The sequence below is a fragment of the Hypomesus nipponensis genome, chromosome 7 (assembly GCF_054491055.1).
Source record: "Hypomesus nipponensis isolate SF chromosome 7, ASM5449105v1, whole genome shotgun sequence".
In the NCBI taxonomy this organism is placed as follows: domain Eukaryota; kingdom Metazoa; phylum Chordata; class Actinopteri; order Osmeriformes; family Osmeridae; genus Hypomesus; species Hypomesus nipponensis.
In genome coordinates, this window is record NC_140367.1 from 14,242,701 (window position 1) to 14,266,251 (window position 23,551).

Consider the following 23,551-nt stretch of genomic DNA (forward strand, 5'->3'; position numbering starts at 1 on the left):
TCCCTCAATAATTTCGCTGCTAATGAACGGCTGTCTCCGCCAAGTGTAAATTCCTTTTTCAACCCACAATGCACTACATTTTGGTTTGCTTCCTGGAATAGGTCAATATTAAGTCCAATTACGTTCACACCTAAAGCGAACCGAACCATGGTTCACTTGGAACCGGACCGAGTCCCATCTTTTTAGGGGGACCATGGTTCGGTTGTTTGGTCCGCACTAGAGTTCGAATGCGTGTTCTCACCTCTCCAAACGAACCGTACTTTCAGAGAAAACGGACCATGGTCCGATTGAAACGGACCAAACATGTCAGGTGTGAAAGCACCCTAAATAAAGATTTGTGCTTGCATTTGTATATCCAAGCACTGAGCAACTGTTGTGCTTTGTTTGTTTGCTCCCCATGATGTCTCTCTAGGAAAAACCGATATCGCACTTGCCCTTTTGCACGGTGGTAGCTCAGTTTCTCATGGGCGGGCCAGATGATCTGGGCGGGCAAAGTAGAGAGAGGGGAGGTAACCTTTCTCGTATCTACGTCACTTGGAGGAGATTTTCAAACAGAGCGTTTGAGCCTTGATTTTGTCAAAGGCGGAGAAGAACACCAAGGGCTTTGTTTAGACCTATCGAAAATTCTAGCCACTGGGGGACCAAAGGCAGGCTAGGGGAACTCATATTAATGTTAAATAACCTCATAAAATGAAGTTTTCATGTCATGTCACCTTTAAGATAAGTTCAAACATTGAAACATAACTGATCGAAATCCAGAAGCCAATTTTATGACTTGGCATAAAAATATCATGTAATAATCTAGTTTAGGCTATGCCTTGGAGTAGCCTAGGCCTGACAACAAATGCCTATACATTTCTACCACAGTAGAAGAAAATAAAAAAAACTCCACTCATTTCCTTCTAGACCTGTAGACCGCTAACCTCCGTCACACCGGCTCCTTCAGCCCTGTCAATCTCCTGCTTCTCTCTCTCATCTGACTGGGTGGAGCTGCCACCTCTCCTAAAGAATGTTCTTATATCCATCTGGTCAATGAATTGGATGATATACCGGCACAATAGCGTTATGAGGGACACTATGACATTTAGTTTTCACTAGCATTAACTGATTATAAATAACAACATTCTATAGGGACTGATAATATTGTTTTGAAATACTAGAGAGATATATCAATGCAAAGGATAGAGAGACGTCGGTAGTTATTTCTTGTATTTCGAATTCGCTAGTTCACACTCTTGCTAACTGGGGACAGTTTCTAACAAAGTAGTTAGCTAGCTTAGTTTTAACATAGCCCACTACAATATTCGCTTTCATTTGCCTCATATCAAATAAACCTAAAGCAGGTAACACTCGCTAACAACTACAGATAGCCACATTCTGTAACTCCTTGTACTTACAATTTCACTCCGTGCATCATTTACTTTGAACTCCTTGGCTATAATACTGGCTGTCGTTGACGTCGAGACGGTACTAGTGCCCGGGGTTTGTATCGTAAAGTATGATGACAGGCTATTGGATTATAATTTGTAAGAGTTATAAATAACTTTTCCGTGTGAGAAACAAAAGTTTAATTATTATTATTAAAATAATATAAAAATAAAAAGACAATAATGCCAAATGATTTGGGGGGGCTGAAGAACATTTTAGGGGGGCTTTAGCCCCCCTAAAATAGGCCTAACGACGTCCCTGACCACAACTCAACTACTACCACTACGGATACTGCTATATCTTATGCCACACTACAACTACTAATTCTGAAGATGCTGCTAATATCTCTTTTGCTAACTACTATGCCAATGCTACTGTTTTGTTCAACTATGCCACTGAGTGCGTTCACTTGACCATGATGAGAAACCCGATAGCAATTGTCAGATTATGCCAATAATACAATTACTCCGTTTACATGTGTAATTAGTAATGTGATTACTCAAACACGTCTACATGATTCTTTTTATTAATCCTTGTATGGTCACGGACAAAACGTGCACCATCATCCTTCTGCAACAAAGTGTCGCCGTGTCTTCCTGTATCAGCCCTACTACTGCTGTATGTTTCATTCATCAAAACATTGAATCCTACTAAGAAACACGAGTAAACGCACTCAATGATAAGCTACATCTGCTACTGATATTACTATCCCAACTATAATTTCAGCTGTTAAAACTATAATATTCTTGTTACAACTATAGCCTACTTCTTCTGTTTAACAGTTCAACTTTCAGCTTCTCCCGCATTGTAGGCAATTTAAGCTCTTATAGCTTTGTTGATGCAGCTCAGCTTCCACACTCCATCTTTTGTGTAAGTCATACATTTGTTAAAATAATTTCAGCTTGAGGGTATTTTCTCATTTCTGTATTTTCAGCCATTAAAAAAATAAATAATCAGATTTCAGCATTCCAACACATTTTCAGCAGGAAATGCATGTTCTAGTTCTAATTATTCATGTCTATGAAAATGTATTATGCATTGCACATTGAATCTTTTTTTGTTGCTGTAACCTTAATTACTGCCAAAACATTCTGAAGCCCTATACTCTTATACTAATAATTATCAATTGGAGTATTAATGAAAATGAAAAAAAAAAAAAGCTACTTGAGAATTTGAAGGTTATATTGTCAAACTGACTGAAGAACGAAATAACAACGTGAAATAATGAAGATAGTGTGGCTCATTAGCTAGTCTAAAAAAATTGCTGACAAGTTTGCCGTTTGTTCGAAATACAAATGTAACTTCATCAGGGTTCCCGCGGGGTCTTGAAAGGTCTTAAAAAGTCTTAAATTCTGAACTTTAAAATTTAAGGCCTTAAAACGTCTTAAAAACGTCCATATTTTCATCCGAGGTCTTAAATTTCATTTAGTCAGGTCTTAAAAAGGTTTTACCCTCGTTAATTTCCAGAAACACAGTTATAAGGTAGCAAAAAAGTATTGAGTCGTATCCTACAAAGCGAGTCTTTGCTACAAACAAAACCAGCAGAACGCTGCCCACCGAACGTTGGTTCGGTGTGTTGTATTTCTTTCTGAAGATAGCCTATTGGTGTTGGTATGTACGCGGTAATACAACTACAAATCCCGTGATAACTGCAATACCTGCATGCAAAATACGTCTGCGCTTCCTCAGAGTTTGTTAAAATTTGGCTACGTGTGGAAAATGGGAAAGTTTACTTTCAACGAGACATGAGTTGCGTTCGAAATGCACCGACTTCATGCAGCGCCGCAGCCAGCTGCAGGCGACGCCGGCGCTGCATGAAGTCAAACGCACCTATGGCTAGATCACAGCGATTTCCGCTGTTGGTTACAAGCAGTAGCCTATCCAGCCTCCAGGAACGCGGCTCGCTGCAAACTTTGCCCCAAAAATATTCAATTCGATTAATGTGATTGCTTTATCTATAAATTCAATTTATGCTTTTTTTTTATGAATTCCATTCATAGAAATTACATGTTTTTTCAGAATGTCTTTTGATTTGAATATTTTTGGGGTAATGCGTTGTGTAGGTCTTAAATTTCAATCTTTATGGTCTTAAAATGTCTTAAAAAGGTCTTAAATTTGACTTCGTGAAACCTGCAAGAACCCTGTTCATGAATTTCGTTTTTTAAATGTGTCTGCTTAGAATGTAGTGTTTTGTTGCGTGGTAATTGTCATTGTTGTGCTGGTTTACCATTGTAACCATGAGTTAAATGACTGTTACGTTTCATCAGAAGAGCTGGATTCGTAAAATGTTGATGCCTATGCAGTAAGTAGCTTCCTTCAGAATCTGCAGTTTGACTTTGTGAGGGCCCCCGTTCTCGCAATATGACGCAAGATCTGATCTGAGGCGTCTGAGGGTCCCCTAAACTTTTAATTTATTAGTAAGTCATAGTGAAATGACATTTATTAAGTTTACTTCTTGATGTACTTGCATTAATTGAAAGTGCACTTGAAAGTATTGCAAAGTATACTTTGAGGCTCTTTAGGAAGTATACTTCATGAACTGAAAGTGCACTACACAGGTTACTTCAGAGTATACCAAAGTATACTTTGAAGTACTTTAGGAAGTATACTTGAACTGAAGGGTGAACTACACAGGCTACTTTACAGTATTCAAAAGTAAACCTTGAAATACACTATAAGTGTACTTTAAAGTGTACTAAATGACCTAAAAAGTGGGCCAATTCAGTTTACTTACTACAAAAATTGTATATTAATAAGTACACTGCTAGTATACTATAATCCTGTTCTCGTTCCTTGGCTCGCCGGCGAGCCAGAAACCCTGCGCCCCCTCCCTCAGTGAGAACGCACTCAATTCAAAAAAATATTTTTTTTCGACTAGTACACATGTTATACATCGTTGGAAAGCTACGATTCTTGTGCTTCCATTGAAATAAACCAATTCAAGCTCAACTCGCAACAGAAAGTACAATCAACGTCTTTGTCCGGTGACCGTTCATTCAACAATGCCAGAGAAAAAAGTTGTACTTACCTACGATTACTTAGGAATGTTCCAGGTATGCACACAACTCATCAAAACCTCATCTGCTTACATTCCCAAGGGTCCAAAGTATCAAACCATGTCGAGTAGTTGTCCAAACAATGAATTATATCCACACATAGCCACGATCTTGTTGCTTCATTGTTCCTCCGTCAAAAAATGTTTTTGATTTGTGTCACAAATAATCGCTCATAGCTACTCATGTGAGTACACTAGAAACCCGGGAATAGTTTTAAAATGGCCGTTACACTCTGACCTTTTGATAGACACCTCGGTCGAGCCAATAGAAGCTTCCATGCCCCGGTGACAGACCTCTAAAGCCAACCAGGTCTGTGCGTCCTGCCCCCCCCCATCCCCCCCCGCCCCCTCTACACGATTTTTTCTAACTGGCTTACAATGGCACTGAAATGAGCTAGGTATCCTTGTAGCTTAGCGCTAGCTGTAAATGGCGATATCCCATATGCCAGGGTTTGTGGAGCCTTCAAAATAAAAGTCGATTGCGCAATATGTCAGTGTTCTTTGTGCGCCAACCCTGGGAATCAGATAAAGCACTCCAATGTGTTCATGCTTCAGTTTTTGTGTTTCAGTAATACTAATGAGGGATTTAGCTGTTATTTATGATAGTTCTAAGTACCACCTTTCATTAGAGATAACAATTATACCTTTTTATCCTAAGAATTTGACCTTGGTTACAAGGGTTTTCTGGACTCTCCAAAAGGCCGTTTTTAGAAAACGCATGGATGTACTCTTATAAAAACATGTGTCAAATATGAATATATTGTGGTATTATGTTTGACTTTTGATCTGAATTGGGTAAGGCTTCAACCTGTGGTCCAATGCTGTCTTCCAGCTAATACCTACCACCTCTAGGCCTCTTCAGGCCTCTGTTTTCAACACAAAATCTAGGCGGAAATAGAAACTTTCACTTTCCTTGTGTTCAAGCTTCTATGACTCAACACCAGTAGGACTGACAGGGGTCCTGACAACAAGGAACATAACTTCAGAGTGTCAGCTTTCAAAAGAGTCCATTTACATGCATGTACTCCAAATGGTTCAAGAACAGCAGTCAATTTACTTTGGGTATGCTGTTTAGGCGTTTTTGGGCACATTTAACAGGATCCAAAAGGGGTTAAGTAACATGATAATAGTATACTTTTTATACCAAGTATACTTACAAAATAAACTTGAAGTATACTTCTTTTTTGTAGGGATGGTAGACTGAGCTGGCTGGTGATGGGACCCTGAGATGACTGGAGATGGGAGACTGAGCTGTGTCAACATAATCAAATGTGCGATAGGTCTCGGTCTGCTCTAAAAGTTATATCCCAACCTTTAACCTACGTCATAGTCTTTCTTACTCTGTCTATAAGCATCTAAATATTATGTTTTATCTCTTCACTTTATAGCCTTTATTGTACAAACTCTACAAAGGCATTGTCTCCTCTCTCTTCAGCCTCAAAAATGCATTTTTTTTTGCTGCATCTGAAACTTGTTTTCATTTACATTACATTAATACATTTAGCAGACGCTTTTATCCAAAGCGACTTCCAAAAGAGAGCTTTACAAAAGAGCATAGGTCACTAATCAACAACGAGGTAGCTCCAAACATTGCAAGCAGCCAAAACATGAAGCATACATTGTGAAAAACCAAATAAGTGCCAAAAGGGAGAACCATAAGGGCATGCAGTTAAACAGGTTACAATTAAACAACATGAAACTCAAGAAGTGCAAGTACAATTAAACAACATGAAACCCAAAAAGTGCAAGAGTGTACCTGTAGAAGAACAATCAACAGTAAAATATTTCACAGCGAGTACAAAAGTTTAAATCCATTATAAGTAACCAACAAGAGCAACAAGTCTCTCAATAAGAGTCATTGTGAACCTGAAGGAAACTAACATCAGGTCCAGCCAAGCATTCCTTTTCATGATGTTATGTGACTTTCTCCCTCCAGTGTCTGGTCAAATAGATTGATCATACATTTGATTGTTGACATGTTTTGAATATCCTTTTTATCTTTTCATGATTCATGCAGTTCACTGTGTTGGAGTGATGTGGGGCATCTATGCACTGCATCTTTGTTTCGGGAGAATCCAGTCAGTCAAATTTTAGTTTTGGAGTCTCTGTTGGCTGTTTGCTTTATGACTTGATCACAGGCAGTGTTTGCAAAACCATACTCCTGTTTTCTCTGAGCAACTAAATCCCCAGATTGTACCTAGGTATGTGCAAAATATGTGTCCTCCAGACTGTTCATCTCCAGCCAGTAAGAAGAAAGGCATCTTGCATGGTTTACCTTATTGTATGAAAAAAAAAACATGGCAGCAGACACTCGGACGACTAGAGGGGCATGGTATTCCACATCAGATTTATAGGTCTTCTTTGTCCTGCCCATCCTCTCCTCTGCCCTGCCCGTCCTGTCTGTGCTTTTAATAAGCATGCAATGTCTGTCAACACATTTTCAAATAAAAAGTGGTGCACTTAGATTGTAACAGCAAAATTGATTTTGCAGTAGGTTATTTGTATACACTGGACCCCACTGTACAACTTGCCATACAAAATACATAAAACCTTCTCCAGAGCTACATTTTCAATCTTACGTGCTTTAGCTGTATTTGTTTGTTGTATTTGTGCTAGTGAAGTTACTGTAACACCCCTGTGAAATCCAGCATTACCTAGCACAGTGGTTCCCAACCCTGGTCCTCAGGGCACCCCTGTCCTTCATGTTTTAGATGTTTCCCTGCTCCAACACACCTGATTCAAATGACTGGTCATAAGCAGGCTTCTGCAGAGCTGTCAATATGTATTGATAAGTGTTACTGATGTGGTATACCTACTCCTGGCTAATTATAATTACGAACATGTGCAGAACAATGTTCATTATCACTTAACTGTTAACTTGCTCTGATGACTAATAGCAGCGTAATACTATAACAAACATGCTCGTTTAAGTGGAATGTTGCAATGTTTTTTTTAGAGAATACCTGAATGAGCCATTTGTTTTACTTTTTTTCCATACATTTGAAGCCCAGTTGACCACTGACAATATACCAGCTCACCAAAATGCACATGTGAATGTTTACTTCCTCCTTTACTCACCTTGAATATCGGAGTATACGATCGGTGGATTTTATGAAGCAGATTTTATGCAGAAAAATCCAGCTCCTCCATCGCCAGGGATCATTCAAATGCACTATTTTGAGCTTCGGCCCACCACCTATTTCTGTCAGGAAAATTTGTCATGTGTGGAGTGCATAGACATAATAAAGAGTAGACGCCGCATCGACCGCTACTGCCTACTGGCACTGACGAGCTGTGGGGCCGCCATCTTGGAAGGGGCAACTGCTCCACTCAGTGTAATCTGTTTGGCTGGGGCAATGAGTTGTCAGCGCATTTAATTAAACAAAAGGTACAAGAAGCAGTACTTAATTGTCAATAAAGTACGTGTTCAAGGGTGTTGTTTGTTACGGGGTGGTGGTGGTGGACCCAAGTGCACAAGACAGACACGAAAAAACGGAGGGATGGTCCAGAGGGGTTTAATGTTGGGTAAGTGCAGAGGGGAATGATGATGATGGAAAACAGATAGAACGGCAGGGTAGGCTGTGCGGGGTCTGGCTGGGAGGCAAGGTTAGTGATCCTGGAGGCACAGGCAAAAAGTCAGTACAGAAAAAAACAAAAATACTGGTCTTACTGGAACCGGGAGTATACTACCAAGGGTAGACAAAACTAGTATCCGGTGATGAATGATGTGAAAACCAGGGTTGATAAACTGCAGGGCTGATGAGTTGATGGGAGACAGGTGTGGAGACTGAGTCAGAGTGAGTGGGTAATCAGGACTGGAGACCATGGCCACACCCACAACCGGGAAACACAAACAACAACCCGCCACTAGGGGGCAGAGGGCATGACAGTTGTTAGGCAAACCCTGGAACACGTACTTAATTGACGATAAAGTACTGCCTCTCGTACCTTATTGCTTTTATAATACGATTACCAGCGACATTATAAATAGTAAGCTGCCTTTCAGCACAAAATAGTTATTGCCAACAAACGTTGGGTATCGCATTTCAGTAGCCAAGAAAAAATCCCATACGTGTGGCTGTTGCTATGCAACGGACAAACAGCATTGTGAACTTCACGTTTGTTAGCCTAGCTAGATCTCGCACCATCTCATTCATTCTCAATGCTCATTTAAAGAGGCAATTGACTGGGTTTTTCACACTGTTCCTTAAGGTCTCCGAATAGGGTATGTAACATTGGTTGGGTTGAAAATGGCCCGGGTGCTCTTCTATGCCCCCTGATAGATCCTCTGAAATGTTCCCGGGAAAAAACAGTAGCTTTTCTCCTTTTATGGTATGCTCATTAATATTTAGATGGGCTGCGCGCTGATTGGTTGGTTTTCAACCAACTAATGTTACAAGTGAAGCTGGGGAGGAAAAACGCAACACGGCCAACAGCAGCACTCACTGAAACACCGAAGGTGGAGACTTCCCTGTACAGCCTGGAACACAGCATTTACGACCGTGGTCCATTTTCAATATCCGTGTTATAATTCAAAACATTCTTATTTGTAAAAAGTAGCCTACACAGAGCAGCGCGCAGCTAAACTAGTATCGGAGATAAACGCTACCTCGGGCTGGTCTGGATGTAAATTTGGGGGCGTGACAAAGATACAGACCAGAGCCAAAAAGGGCGGTCCCCGGTCTTACATCACACCGGTGGCTTTGTTGAAAAGCTAGCGTTTTACAGCCACATTTTTTCTTTTTGAGATTTGCATGGGAAAGAGGTGTCAATGGACTTTGATATTCACTGTATGTTCATTTTACCCACCGAACTGTTGTTATTCAACTATGACAAGGTAAAATCGGATTTGCAATCAATTGCCCCTTTAATAAAAGTTGCTTTTAAAATAACAACGATAATGGGACACTTTCAATAAAATAATATTTAATTTATACATTAGGCCTAAACATTCAATTATAAATGTTTCGTAGGCACTGGGTATATGCTAGCTAGCTACATATGCTGTAAACTATAGTTACAGTACGAGTGACTTGGGACTCGATACACATTTGATAAACATTAGGCTGTTGTTAAGGTTAGCCTATGTTGATTTGGATACCTCCATTAATTGTGCATCCATGGAAAACTTAGTTTTAAGAAGCCAAAAGCAGGTCATGTAATTGCGTGGCTACGAAGCTTAAATTAAATAAGTGGATATCTTGTAGTGATGGGAAGTTCGGATCATTTTACTGATTTGGTTATTTGAATCTATTTCAGTAAAATGAACGAATCTTTTTTCGAGTCAGTTCGTTCATTTCAACGAGGGGGAGGGGGGCGATACGTCCACTGCAAACACGTATCATATTCTTATGTAGCTTAGTGCATGACGTGTGCACCAGCAGATACTATTTTAAAATAAATTCCTGCATTAAAATAATGTATCATGACAGTTAGTATTTATTTATTTGGTCACTTATTATCACACTAGCATTTAATTATCACGGCAAACAATCACACTGTACACACACAATGTAAACAGGCCTACAGTACTTTATGGCTCAATATAGCACACCCCGTGACTCACTCTCAACCAAATCAGAATGCTTGATTTCATCTACCCGTATTATAATTAATCATACCGAACTGATTTTCATTCGGTTTGCTTTGCTGCAAAGATAATACATGTAGCTATGATATAGGACATGGTTATCATTTTCACAAAATATAACCAATAGTATGGTAATGTTAAATCTTACTTGTTTGCGATTGTCCGCCAATTTGAGCAGGAATATGCTGCACAGTGCTGGCATCTTGTTTATTCTGATGCTAAGCAACTAGGAACTTGCCCTTTCCAAGATGGCGGCTGCATTTCTCGCACCCAGCAGCCAATGCGGCATCTACTCTTTATTACGCCTATAGGTGCGTTCGACATGGACTGCCGGCAGTTCTCAAATCGATCTCACGGTACTTTGATGGCTACGTCACAGTGACCTAGCCTCGGCAACGTCTCAAGTCGGACAAAAAGTCTAACCAGAATTCACTGTTTCAAGTCAGCCGCCTGCAGCCGGCTGCATGAAGTCAATCCATGTCGAACGCACCTAATGGTGGAGTGTGTATGATCGCGGAAACATGCCGATATTCTATAATGGCCAAAACGTAACGCTAGCAACAATGCTAATTTCCGCTTTGTTAAACACTATTGACTTATGCTAAAACCGAGGTTCAATGTAAATTAGCCTATTAATATAAATAGCCTACAGTATCCTCCGAACAGCGGTGGCGCTAATACCTCGGATACACATGATAAAAGGGGCCTGAGGAGAGAGTTCCGGCTTCAGGTGCCTGAGGAGAGAGTTCCAGTTTAGAGGGGCCTGAGGAGGAAGCGCCCGAAAATGTAGAGAGAATATATATAGATATATATATTATATAGAGAGATATATATATAGAGATATAGAGAGATAATATATATATATATATATAGAGAGAGAGAACTGCCACTCACGGGAAACTTCCAGGTTCTGAACTGGTTGCAGTTCCACTCTAGTTCCATATGAGGGCGCTTGCAGAATTAATGGAGGTCTATGGAGCTATCAAAATCCACTTTTCTTTTTTCTAGTAATTTGAATTTGAAAGGGGAGGCAAAACAAATACACACTGCTGGGTGTTAGAAGTCGCCTTTCTGTTCTAAAAAGCATTTTAAAATGTCATTGACGTCATACACATCGTACGACCAGAGATATTGTTTTACGGCAAGCTCTGGTCACTTCCTTTTTTCTCTCGAGCTATCGACAACACAGCTGACGGTTAGGCTCTCCCTGTCAATACACATGCTAGAAAGAGTTTTGGGTTGCTGATGTTGTTGCTAATATTGCTAATGCTTTGACATTCTGATTCTGCTTCGAATGCCATCAAGTGGGATCTATGGTCGTAGTCAGTCCTTCACTAACCAATCAGCATTCATTAGCAGAATGCTAGCGTGTTATGGGCAACGACTTACCTTGTAAGAAATAGAAAGGACATAAGTGCTCGTTCATTCAATTTTCGACCTATAATCCATGTTGAACATATAAAAACTACAATAAAATCTGAGATTTCTCAACGACAATCAGGTGAAAGAGACAAATTTAGCCGTTTAGCTCCATAGACTCCCACTCATTCCGCACTCAACCGTAATCACTCCCAGTGGAACTCTGGTGGAACTGCAACAAAATTCGGTACAATGGGGCTTAATAGGGAGTGGCCAGGCTCTCCTTAAACAGGCTCTGGGAGCGCTGCAATTGGACCCTATTGGGTGCCAGGGGAAACCCCAGCTGACAAGGCCTTGAAAGACTCCATAAAAACATGATATGATCAAAAATAACTATAATAATCGATTAAAACTTATAACTTTCCCCAAAAGAATCAACAAAGATACCAACAGAGCGTTAATTCTATTTGTGCAAGCTTCCCCTCCCACCCGATACTACTGTGGACTAAAACGCAGCATCTCATTCAGAAACCTCAAATCCATCTCCCCCTCAGCTCTCTCAGCTCCCTCTCCAGTAAACTGTCTGCCTCCCCTCCCCCACTGTTTGATAACCCCTTTGACCTTACCAACTATTATAACAACACACTCTCCTCTTGTTTGGATCACCTGGCTCCTGTTAAAACAAAAATTGTCTCTTTCACACACTCAGCCCCCTGGTATACTCCTGAACTTCATAAGATGAAATCCTGTAAACGCCAGCTTGAAAGACTTCACAAGAAAACTGGTTTAACAGTCCATCACCAAGCCTACACAGACCACCTTCAGGATTACAAACATGCCCTCTCTACAGCCCGGTCCACCTACTACTCGCACCTCATCCATTCTGGCTCCACCAACCCCAGGACTCTCTTCTCCACCATCAGTAAACTCCCGAAACCTAGCGACAACATTACTTCTTCCTTCACAGTTAACAAGTACAACGCCTTCCTGTCATATTTCCCCCAAAAAATCGACAACATCTACAGCAACCTGACCACTTCCCCTGCCTCTCCCACCCCCTATCCTACCTCTCCCACCACCCCACCTGTTTCCCCCCCCGTACCACCCGGTCCTTGTCTCAGTTTTCCCCCCTGTCCCCAACGCCGTTATCCGATCTCATGGTCGGAATGAAAAGCACCACCTGTGTTCTTGACCCCATCCCATCCACACTTGTTAAAGACTGTTTCCCAGCGATCTCCCCTCTCATCATACACATCATCAACTCTTCCCTCGGCTCTGGTTCAGTTCCTCAAATACTCAAACTGGCTGCCATAACCCCCATCCTCAAGAAACCTGGACTCAACCCTGACGACATGTCTAATTTCCGTCCCATCTCCAATCTCCCTCTTCTGTCAAAAATACTGGAACGTGCTGTCGCCTCGGAGCTGAAAACCCACCTCACCTCCAATAACCTGTACGAACAATTCCAATCTGGTTTCCGCCCACAACACAGCACTGAAAAAGCCCTTTTGAAAGTCACCAACGATCACCTACTCTCTTCAGACTCCGTCCATCTAAACATCCTCATCCTTCTCGACCTCACTGCAGCCTTAGACACTGTTAACCACCCTATCCTCCTCTCCCGCCTTCAATCCACTATTAATATCACTGGCACTCCCCTTTCCTGGCTCAGATCGTACCTTACTGACCGACAACAGTTCATCCACATCAACAACTGCACCTCCTCCCCTGCCCCTTTGTCCCAAGGCGTCCCCCAGGGTTCGGTGCTTGGTCCCCTCCTGTTCATCCTTTACCTGCTTCCCCTCAGCAACATCATACGCCGTCATGGACTCCGCTTTCATTGCTACGCCGATGACATCCAACTTTACATTTCCACTACCTCCATCACCCCTGCGACAATCTCCACCCTCACCAACTGTCTCAGTGAAATTAAATCCTGGATGCAAATAAACTTTCTCAAACTCAACTGTGACAAAACAGACTTCATCACCATCGGTCCGAAATCCCTCACCTAAACCGCCCACAACCTCACCATCAACATTGACAACTCCACTCTGTCCCCCTCCCCCCACATCCATAACCTTGGCATCATTTTTGATAGTCATCTCACCTTCGAACGTCATGTCAATAACATCACCAGGACTGCATTCTTCCATCTCAAAAACATTGCACGCCTCCGTCCATCACTCTCCTCCTCCACTACCGAGATTCTGATCCACTCGTTCATCAATTCCAGACTTGATTATTGCAATAGCATCCTTTACGGCTCACCATCCAAAATCCTCAATAAACTCCAGTACATCCAGAACTCCGCCGCACGTCTGCTCACTCTCACCCGCTCCCGTGACCACATCACCCCCGTCCTCCAGAAGCTCCACTGGCTCCCCATCCTACAACGCATTCACTTTAAAGTCCTTCTTCTCACTCACAAAGCCCTTCACAACCAGACCCCCGCTACCTCACCAAACTGCTTCACCATCACACTCCCTCCCGCTCCCTCCGTTCCTCTAATGCCAACCTCCTATCCACCCCACTCAGGACCAAGCACCGAACCTGGGGTAACAGAGCTTTTTCCATCGCCGCTCCCTCCCTTTAGAATTCACTCCCCAAACCCATCAGAGACTGCACCAACCTGTCAACTTTTAAATCATTAGTTGAAATGCACCTTTTTAGATCTGCTTTTAATGTGTAAAAATGCTGTGATTTTATATGATGTACTTGTTTTATGTTTATTTTAACCATGTAAAGTGACTTTGAGTATCTTGAAAAGCGCTATATAAATAAAATGTATTGTTATTATTATTATTACTATTCCAACGATTGCAGCAACTGCACAGCAAAGCACATCATATCAGTTGGTTTAATATGAGACAGTAGAAGAGTGAGGTGAATCAAAAAAACAATTTGCTGAATCAAACGCAACTCCCCGAACGGAGCACCAAGGATAAAGACAAAAGAGGAGGGTATACAAGTAGTTGCCAAACTGAAACTACAGAAGGAAACGTCATTTTCTCTCCACTGGTATGATGCGGCAGCTAGCACAAGTGCTGCTCAGTGAAGTTTGGCTAGCAACAGCAGCTAGGCTAGCTTGCACAATTTACCGGGGTCAGCTTCTCCACGCTAACCTGGCTCTGCCCTCTTACGTACTTACACTCAATTTGGATTTTGCTTCTGTACTCGGTCTGGCCATTCAGTACGTAAGTCAGATTTTGCAGGCTGATTTGTATCCGGCCAATCAGCGAACAGAGGGAGTGGCCGAGAACGATGACGTTGATGTTGTGCACTAGTTTGTGTTGTAGTTCCGTAATGGCGGCGGAGAAAGATGCGAGCAAAGCCATTCGGTCCGTTGTGGTAACGCTGCCGAATACCCGACAGCTAAAGCCGGAGCAAGAACAAGTTTTGCAGAGTTTTGTTAGTGGCAATGATGTTGTGCCCCCCATCTGAAAAACTGCAGGTGATCATTGTTACAATAGCTTGTTTCAAAGGGGGTTCTTAATGAATTAATGCAATATGAGTAGCCTAAATGCTTGAAAATATCAGGGAAAAACTTAAGGTGACATAGTCAGAGGTTAGGACCGTTTTAAACCGGATTGCCAATATCTTCGTTTGATCCAACTTTTCAACTGAGGCTGCTATAGTTTATCAACTCATTTGTAAATGAGCAGCAACAAATGTATGCTTTTAAATCTATGCAATCTTCATAAATAGTAAATAAGCATTTTTATATAAAATATACAGAAATATCAGTTGTAAAAATTACAGTTAATAAACTGACTCTTCCGCAACCGACGCTAGCAAGCACACCCTACAATTTCCCCAGAAATTGTAGTAAATACATATTTCCCCAGAAATTGTACCCTCTTTAGTTGGTGGCCAAGCCGCGAAGCGTCGAAGCCACCTTAAGTGTTTTCCCCAGATTTTTCCAGAAATTGTACCCTCTTTAGTTGGTGGCCAAGCCGCGAAGCGTCGAAGCCACCTTAAGTGTTTCTACGTATTCTTCTTATTATAATTATTATTAGTCCTGTCAGTTTAACACGTTATTAACGGCGTTAACGCAAACCCAAATTAACGGCGTCAAAACACCACACAAACAGACAAAACAACAGGCACGCCACACACACTTGTTTGGCTTGCGAGCCGGCTAAAGAGTGGTGGCAGAGCCCGTTTACGGATATCAGACATCCTCTGGTAGTAGGCTAACGTTACGTTTTGAGTGGATGGCGAGCGCGAAACGCCAAAATGGATGCCAATAAGATTCTGAATGGAAAGTTTACTTTAAAAAAGTTGCCAAATGGTTCCACTGACAAGACCAAAGTGATCTGTGTGTTTTGTCGTTGTAAACTGAACTATCATCGCAGCACGTCCAGTCTGAAATACCACTTGATGGCCAAGCACACAGCTGATGCGAATTCTCTGCCCCCTCGTCAAAGCCAAGTGATTGCAATGTTGTTTTCAATAAAAAAAATATTTGCACGAAGCAATCCAAATCAATTTTCCATGTTGATAAGAGCATTAAAATTTGAAAAAAGAATGGGACAAAATGAAATCAATGGACAATTAGAATAGATAAAAATGTACGATTAATTGTGATTAATCGCGAGTTAACTATGACATTAATCGCGATTAAATATTTTAATCGTTTGACAGCAGTAATTATTATACATCTTCTTCTGCCATGGGAGTCTATGGCAGCCCCTAGAACCATATTGTCAGAAGTTGTGAAATTTGGTACACTCTTTGGGACCAGTTCCCTCATCAATTTCACCAAGTTTCATGTCTCCCCTTCCAACCATCTAGCGCCACCAATGGGTCAAAGTTGAAGGTGTGTTTACACATGTTACTTTTGAACCATATGCCCCATTGTCCAAAATGAGGTATCGTTGGATTCCCTGGATCAAGAAGAGTTCAACGCACTATGACATCATACCCAGTTCTATAGATTCTCTGCCATTTTGAATGTAAAGGAAAAGCGTTTTTTAGCTATTCCTCCAACAATTCTTGTAGAATCTTCAAAATTGCCACAGAGGATCTTCAGACCAAGCCTCACAAAAGACATCACATGTTTTTTTGATTATCTAAACCTTTTGACTGGAACAGCCAAACAAAGTCGTTAACCAAGCCACCATAAAAGAAGTGAGGTCATATCTCAGCACCTCTTCAATGCATTGACACCAAATTTGGTATAGGGACTAGGGACACTGTTCTAAAGAGGTCCAAAATAGGTCATGCCATTTCACCTCTAGGTGGCGCTGCAACAAGCAAAAATGTATCTTCAGATCAAGCCTCACAAACGTTTTCACATGGTTTTTGATTTTCAAAACTGTTTTTCCGGTAAAGCTGATCAAAGTCGGCGATGAAGCTGCCAAAACAGGAAGTGATCATATCTCAGGAAATATTTGCTGAATTGACATCAGACTCGGTACAGGTGTTCGGGTCCCTGTTCCAAAGAGGTCCACAAAAGTTTGTGTCATCTAACCGCTAGGGGGCGATCCCGTGTCTGACACATGTTAAATAGTAATACCAGCTGAATTGATGTGGCCGCCATTCTAAATGAATGAATAAAACGTTTTTGGTGAATATCAAAAATTCACCTAATTTGGCACAGATTATCTTCAGACCACAATCACTGTGACATGTCAAAATAGAACTGATCTACAGCTGTTTAAACTAGGGCCAAATCTGACCACACTTGCCACACAGCCAAAACTGACAAGCTTGTCATGTCTCTGATTCTCTGTTTAACGAGACTGTAAGCCACTGCATAGGAAGCCAGGTACACCGCAATCACTAGATGTCGAAAGTTTCTTCTGGGTCATCTGACCTGCTTGGCCACCACATTGCTGCTTGCAGCTTTATTAGGATTCCTCTGTAAGGAGGAAACCTATTGTTATTGTCAGTTTTATTCTTTTTATTAGGATTCCTCCGTAAGGAGGAAACCTATTGTTATTGTTAGTTTTATTCTTAAAAAAAAAAAAATATTCTTGTACCATGGAAGTCAATGGCAGCCCCTAGAACCATATGGTAACTTTTTGTGAAATTTGGCACACTCATTAAGGACAGTCACTTCTACACTTACACCAAGTTTCATGTCTCCCATTAGACCACTCTAGCGCCACCAACGGGTCAAAATTGGACTTGTGTTTACACATGTAACTTTAGAACTGTATAACCGATTTTCAAAAATGAGGTACTATTGGATTCCCTGGATCAAGCCGAATTCAACGCACACCATGGCATCGATTTCCGGCTATACAGATTTTCCGCTATTTCCGGTTTTATCAAAAACCTTTGAAAGCCTACTCCTCCTACAATTTGATTTAAATCTTCCCCAGAATTGGCATACATCATCTTCAGAGCAACCCTCACTCAGGCATTAGTTTTTAATTGGATTTTCAAAACCATGTGTCCGCTACAGCCGATCAAAATCGGCAACAAAGCAACCAAACAGGAAATTGGATCAAATCTCTATGTCAACACCAAACTTGGTACGATAATTCTGAACTCTATTCTGAGGATGTCCACACAATTTGGTGTCATGTGATCACTGGGCGTAGCCGCAGGAAGCAAAAATGTGTTTTGGCCAATAACTATTGATTTGTTTGCCTTTATTAAGTGATTCCTTTGTCTCATGATATCTTGGGACATCCCGTGTGTGACTCATAATTTGTGATAATAGCCGAATTGATGCAGCCGCCATTTTGAATTCATTGAAAAACGATTTTTCTCTACTCCTCCTACAAATGTTGTCCAATCTTCACCAAATTTGGCAGATATTATCTTCAGACCAAGCCTCACAAAAGCTTTCACATGATTTTTTTTTTCTTTTTCGAAACTGTTTGCCCGCTACAGGCAATCAAAATGTGCCATTAAGCCAGCAAACAGGAAGTTGGGTCGTATTTCAGCAAATCTTTGATGGATTCACACCAAACTTGCTGCGTGTACTCAATACCCTCTGGTTCGCAATGTTTGGAGGAATCCGCCATTACTGCTTGCAGATATATTTTATTATTATATTAATAATTATTATATGGATTGAAAATTATGAGAATAGGAGTTAAGGGGGCCCCATGCCTGTCTTTGCCTGGGGCCCCCAAATCACTAAATCTGCCACTGTGGACTCCAAACATGCGAGGTGGATATTTCTGGAGTTTTGGTCTTCTCGGACCATCTTGAGCATCTAATGTCACTGATGCTGCTATAGCACTATGTTAGCACCCTCAGTGGTGGTGGAGGGTTGACCTCCTTGACCACACCGTTCCTCTCCTTAAAAATCCACACCAGATACCCCTGCGATTTCTTCTTCTTCTACGTCACTCTCGTTTCTTAATTGTTCTTCCAAACGTGGACATTTAGGTAGAGCTAGCAAAAACCGATGCAGTGTTGATGTTAACTTGAAACTAGTACTAGTTCCCTTTCTCCTTCAACTGTCCGGTAACGTAAACGTTTAAACGCGTGCAACGTGAAAATTGGGTTAAAGGGTATGACAATGATTTCTCTGCGTTTAAAACAATTGTTAATTTCGATAATTATAATTCAATAATTTTATTTTGTGAGGTAAATATTCTGGACATTCTAAAGACAGTCACCAACAACTGCCAACTTTAGAATGTTGGGATTTGTTGGAGTTCGTTGGAGCAGTGTGCAAGCTGTCAATTAGCCTTTACTCACAGTTCACCCAACAATGTTCCCTATACCGTTGTCTTGTGCTAACTGTGCAACATGTGCCAGTATCTAAATCAATTCTATTTCAACATTGTGCCTGTTGTATTGGACACAGACCTTTCCCTTAGTACCACCCGTTCAATTCTGGGTTGAAGTGAGGGGATATGGTAGCCTGGCTCTGCCCTCCTACGTACTTCCGCTCAATTTGGATCTTGCTTCTTATGACGTTAATGTCGGGCACTAGTTTGAGTAGTTCAGTAATGGCTTCAAGGAAGTTAACATTTGTCAATGGAGAGATCCCAGACCCTCAGTACAAATGAAATGTACGAGGGTCTAGTTAGGACCAGGCTAGGGAAATGGTGGGATAGCATTGAAAATGACAGTTAACTATTGTAGAGGTGTTGTAGATCCACACTAGACTCAGGGGTAGTTTACATGTTTGGCTAGAACTAGAAGGCTTGGGAGCTTATACAGCACAGCAGGACTGACAGTCTAAATGTGTTTTGCAGACCTGCATTGATGACAGTTTAGTGTGAATCCCCCATCCCGTCTAAATTCCTTACAAATTAGATTAAATCCCACCGACTTTTACATACTCTTCTTACCCTCCGCTCCTAACAGTTTCTTTTTTTTATTCTTAAATTATCTCTCCTAACATTTTCATCACATCTTTTTTTTTTTCAACACATGGCATCATCTTTTTTTGTTGTCCATGTCTGCACTGTTTCTCTTTCCCCTTTCTCTCTTTGCCTTTCCATATTTCCCCTTCTCCAGGGTGTGGCACACACAAATAGGGTTTTTTATTGGCTGTGTTGTGCCCCAGAGATGTGTGCTCTGAGCTGGGTGAGAGGCCAGCTTGATCCCCACGGAACCACAGCTGGATCCTGGAGCTATATATAGACACTGTAACACAGACAGGCGGGACTAGTTTCCAGAGTAAAAACGGAGAAGTCAAAAGTAAGACGGGAGAGAGTGAAAGGAGATAGCTTAAAGGAGCAAGGAGAGCAGGTCAACAGCCTATAAAGAGCAGTCCATATGTCAGTGTGAACGCTGAAATTACATTCAAGTGACATTGAGCTTCAACAAGTTCCCAACAAGGGCATTTATTTTGTTGAGGCTCAATGTAAAGGTCAGGTCTAGGGGCAGTGCAAAGTGGAATTAGTTAGGTTCTCACCTAAATAAAAATGAACTTTTTGACAGCCGGTCAATTTTAAATCATTCAAATCAAGAACATCAAACAAGAACACAACTTAAATTCAATTGGTTTTATTGTATTTAAATTATAATCTTATGTTTTACAAAATGCCCGCCCTCTCTTAGTTTTAATGATGTTGCACTGCATTATGTTCGATAGCAAACCTCCAAGAGGTATGTAAGCGTGGTCCCGTAGAGTTAATTTACTTCACTTGATTTTACAACAAAAGGTTAAATCCCCCACTTTGCATGCACTGCCCCTAGTGGTCTGGAGAACGATTAGGTGTGAACTTGAACTTGCAGCGTTTCTGCAAATGTCGTTGTGTTTTGTGCTAATGCTGCGGTGTGCTCGGCTAATGCTGTGGTGTTCTCGGCTAATGCTGTTATGTTCTCGGCTAATGTTCCGGTGTTCTCGGCTGATGTTGGTGGTGTGAACCAATGCTGTTGTGTTGTAAGAAGTAGATTGTTTTTGAAATGTAGCGTTTTTATAAATGTTTCGTTTTTGTTAATGTTGTTGTGTGTTAATGTTGTTGTGTTTTCAACTTTTGTTTGCTTCGCTAATGTTGCTGTGGTGTGCACCCGTGGGCCACCATACCATTCCCTCTTGCAGGGTAAATGAGAAGACAACTATTTCATTCTACTCTTCACTTTGAGTTGTAAATGACCAGCAAAAAAATATGCTTTTAAATCTAGGTCATTTTTATAAATAATAAGTAGGCTATGCATTTTTTATATAAAATATATAGAAATATCAGTTGTAAAAAAGTCATTAAAAAATTACAACCGACACAAGTAAGCACACCCTACAATTTCCCCAGAAATTGTACCCTCTCTAGTTATTATTAGGATTCCTTCGTCAGGAGGAAACCTATTGTAATTGTTGGTATGATTATTATTTTATTATTAGGGTTCCTCCGGTAGGAACAAAAAACCCTCAAGGAACCATAAGGTCCGCCATGATGGATTTTCTTGTACAGTGAAAACTTGGAGAAATCTTTAAAATTAATCTCCTCTTAAACCAAAGGTCAAATTGACTTCAATACAGATGTGTAGGATACATGTCTCTATATAGGGTGAAATGGAAAATAAATGCAATACAAAATGGCTGAAAGGGGTGTATTTATGTAAATGTCCACATTGCCTCAATATCTTTGTGTCAATAAATCAAATATAATTTTGACTGATGGTTTTTCAAACCTAATAGGGTTCAAGATTACATCACTGAAGTACCATAAACAATTTCACCTTGGTATGTCAAAATATGATTGAATTCAATTGAATTGCTCCACAGCGTGCACGCTCAAAATTCTTACAGACCCATCCTGCCCCTTGACACTAGGGTGACCACCTGTCCCGCTTTGCGTTGTGTCGGACAGCATTTTCACCCCTTGTCCCGAACGTCGCATATTGAAAAAGCTTTGCAATACAGCGCAAAGCGGGACAGAGGGTGACCCTACTTGACACACGTGCAAGCTTGGCGAGAAGCACACACATCCTTTCTGGAAATTGTGGGGCTACCAAGCCCCAACCCTCGGTTTTTAGCTCTTGTTTCATTTTGCTTCCAATCGCAGCTCGCCGTTACGAATATAAATTATTTTTCAGCGGCCATTGTTGTTTTCAACTGGAATCGCCTGTTAGCCGTGTTGGAGGCAGGCAGCCACGTTCGGTAAGTCATGTCACCGATTTTTACACATTTTAACCCTTTCCTGCTGGACCATTCAAATATGGGCATTGAAATGCCCATGGTTCCCGCCTTAATCTTTGCCATCCAATCACCGATTTTATTTCTGAAAACTGCCAGATACTCATGACTATTTATGCTCAAAGTGCATATCATTGGTTAAGGGTTTACTGGGAGGGGAAAATAAATGTATTGTCAGCAACGGCAGCCATTGTTTTCTGAGGCGGAACCAGAGCGGAGACAATGGGAGATTGCCTACAGTGTTAGATTTACAGCTTCTAATTGAAATCGGAGACGAGACGTCAATATTGTCAATTAAAAGTCAAAACTTTTTACTTACGAAGAATTTGTTTGGTGGAGTTTTTCAGGAAAGAATTGCGTGACCGGTTTGTCCGTTTGTGACACAGGTAGCTATGACGGAAGTACCACTGTTTAGCCTCGATTTTAGCAGATTTTTGTGAAAACAACATTAACTGGCTAGATTATGTACACTTTAAGCTAAATGTACATGCCTTGTATGGCCAATTTGGTCGATTGTGGAAGAAAGTCGAACGTTTTTTTAGGAATATCAAGCCATAGCGCTAGCTACTAGAATTCCGGTTTCCCCCATGTTTCCACTAATCACTATAATGGTCATAACTTCAAATCAAAATATGATATTTCTAATCTGTCTTCTGTTCTACATTGCCCACAGATTTGTGGATATTCCACCTACTCAAAGTTTTCCTCCATCTTGTAATTAAAGTGGTTAAAAATGAAGCTGTCTGATAAGGTATGGTGGATGGAGAAGTTTTTGTAATAAATGGCTGCCTGAAATCACCTTGATAAAATATGATTTGCCTTAAGTAATCATATATTTATTCACATCATAAAAATCCCCTAATTCTCCTCTTCAATATAGTATAAACAGTTAAGGTGTATGATTTAATATGAAAATTCATAAAATATTAATATAAATATCATATTTCAACTAGGGGTGTCCCCACTTAGTCGACTAGTCGATTTTCTGGTCGATATGCTCTTGGTCGACTAAGATTTTTTTAGTCAAGCTGCCATATGGCAGTGTGAGATCTGATTCCCGCTTATTTTTCATAGTTTGACGTCGAACTATGATGTAGCCTACCACCTGAAAAACGTAAGTTGGTCTAGCCCTACTTCGCTCATGCCAACCCCCTGTGTTGAAAAATGAATATGCCTATTATAAGAATCACATCCAAATCAATGACATTATCTTCTCCGGCCAAGACAACAAAATCTTTCTCTGTTGCAACGTTCCACACTCAGCTTCTATGTAAGTTCGCATGCTGCAAGTTCAGGCAGAGATAAGCGCGCTCTGATGATTTGCAACTGAAACAAACAATATTTGTAATTTGTAGTACATTGTAAGAGATACTAAATACCATCTGCATTTGGTTACAACAGGACTGGTGATACGAGTCTTATTATTAGTAGGCTATTAGCGGCTGAATCTGCAATGTCCAGCAGCCATTGAGTCAGATCGCAATTTTTTTTTTTTTTTTTTTTAAGTGTTTCAAAGTTCGATTAGTCGATTTTCAGTCGTTTTTGTCAAGTCTTGGTCGAC

The 23,551-nt window shown here is 40.9% G+C and overlaps 1 protein-coding gene and 1 long non-coding RNA gene across 2 annotated transcripts in view; one reads left to right on the forward strand and one right to left on the reverse strand.

Moving 5' to 3' along the window:
• The window catches only part of LOC146276905 (thioredoxin reductase 1, cytoplasmic-like), an 81,058-nt gene that overhangs the window by 56,037 nt on the left and 1,470 nt on the right, over window positions 1–23,551 (forward strand). The gene's annotated exons all lie outside the window — the stretch shown is intronic.
• Window positions 1–23,551, reverse strand: part of LOC146276906 (uncharacterized) — an 88,963-nt gene that overhangs the window by 53,738 nt on the left and 11,674 nt on the right. The window lies entirely within an intron of this gene.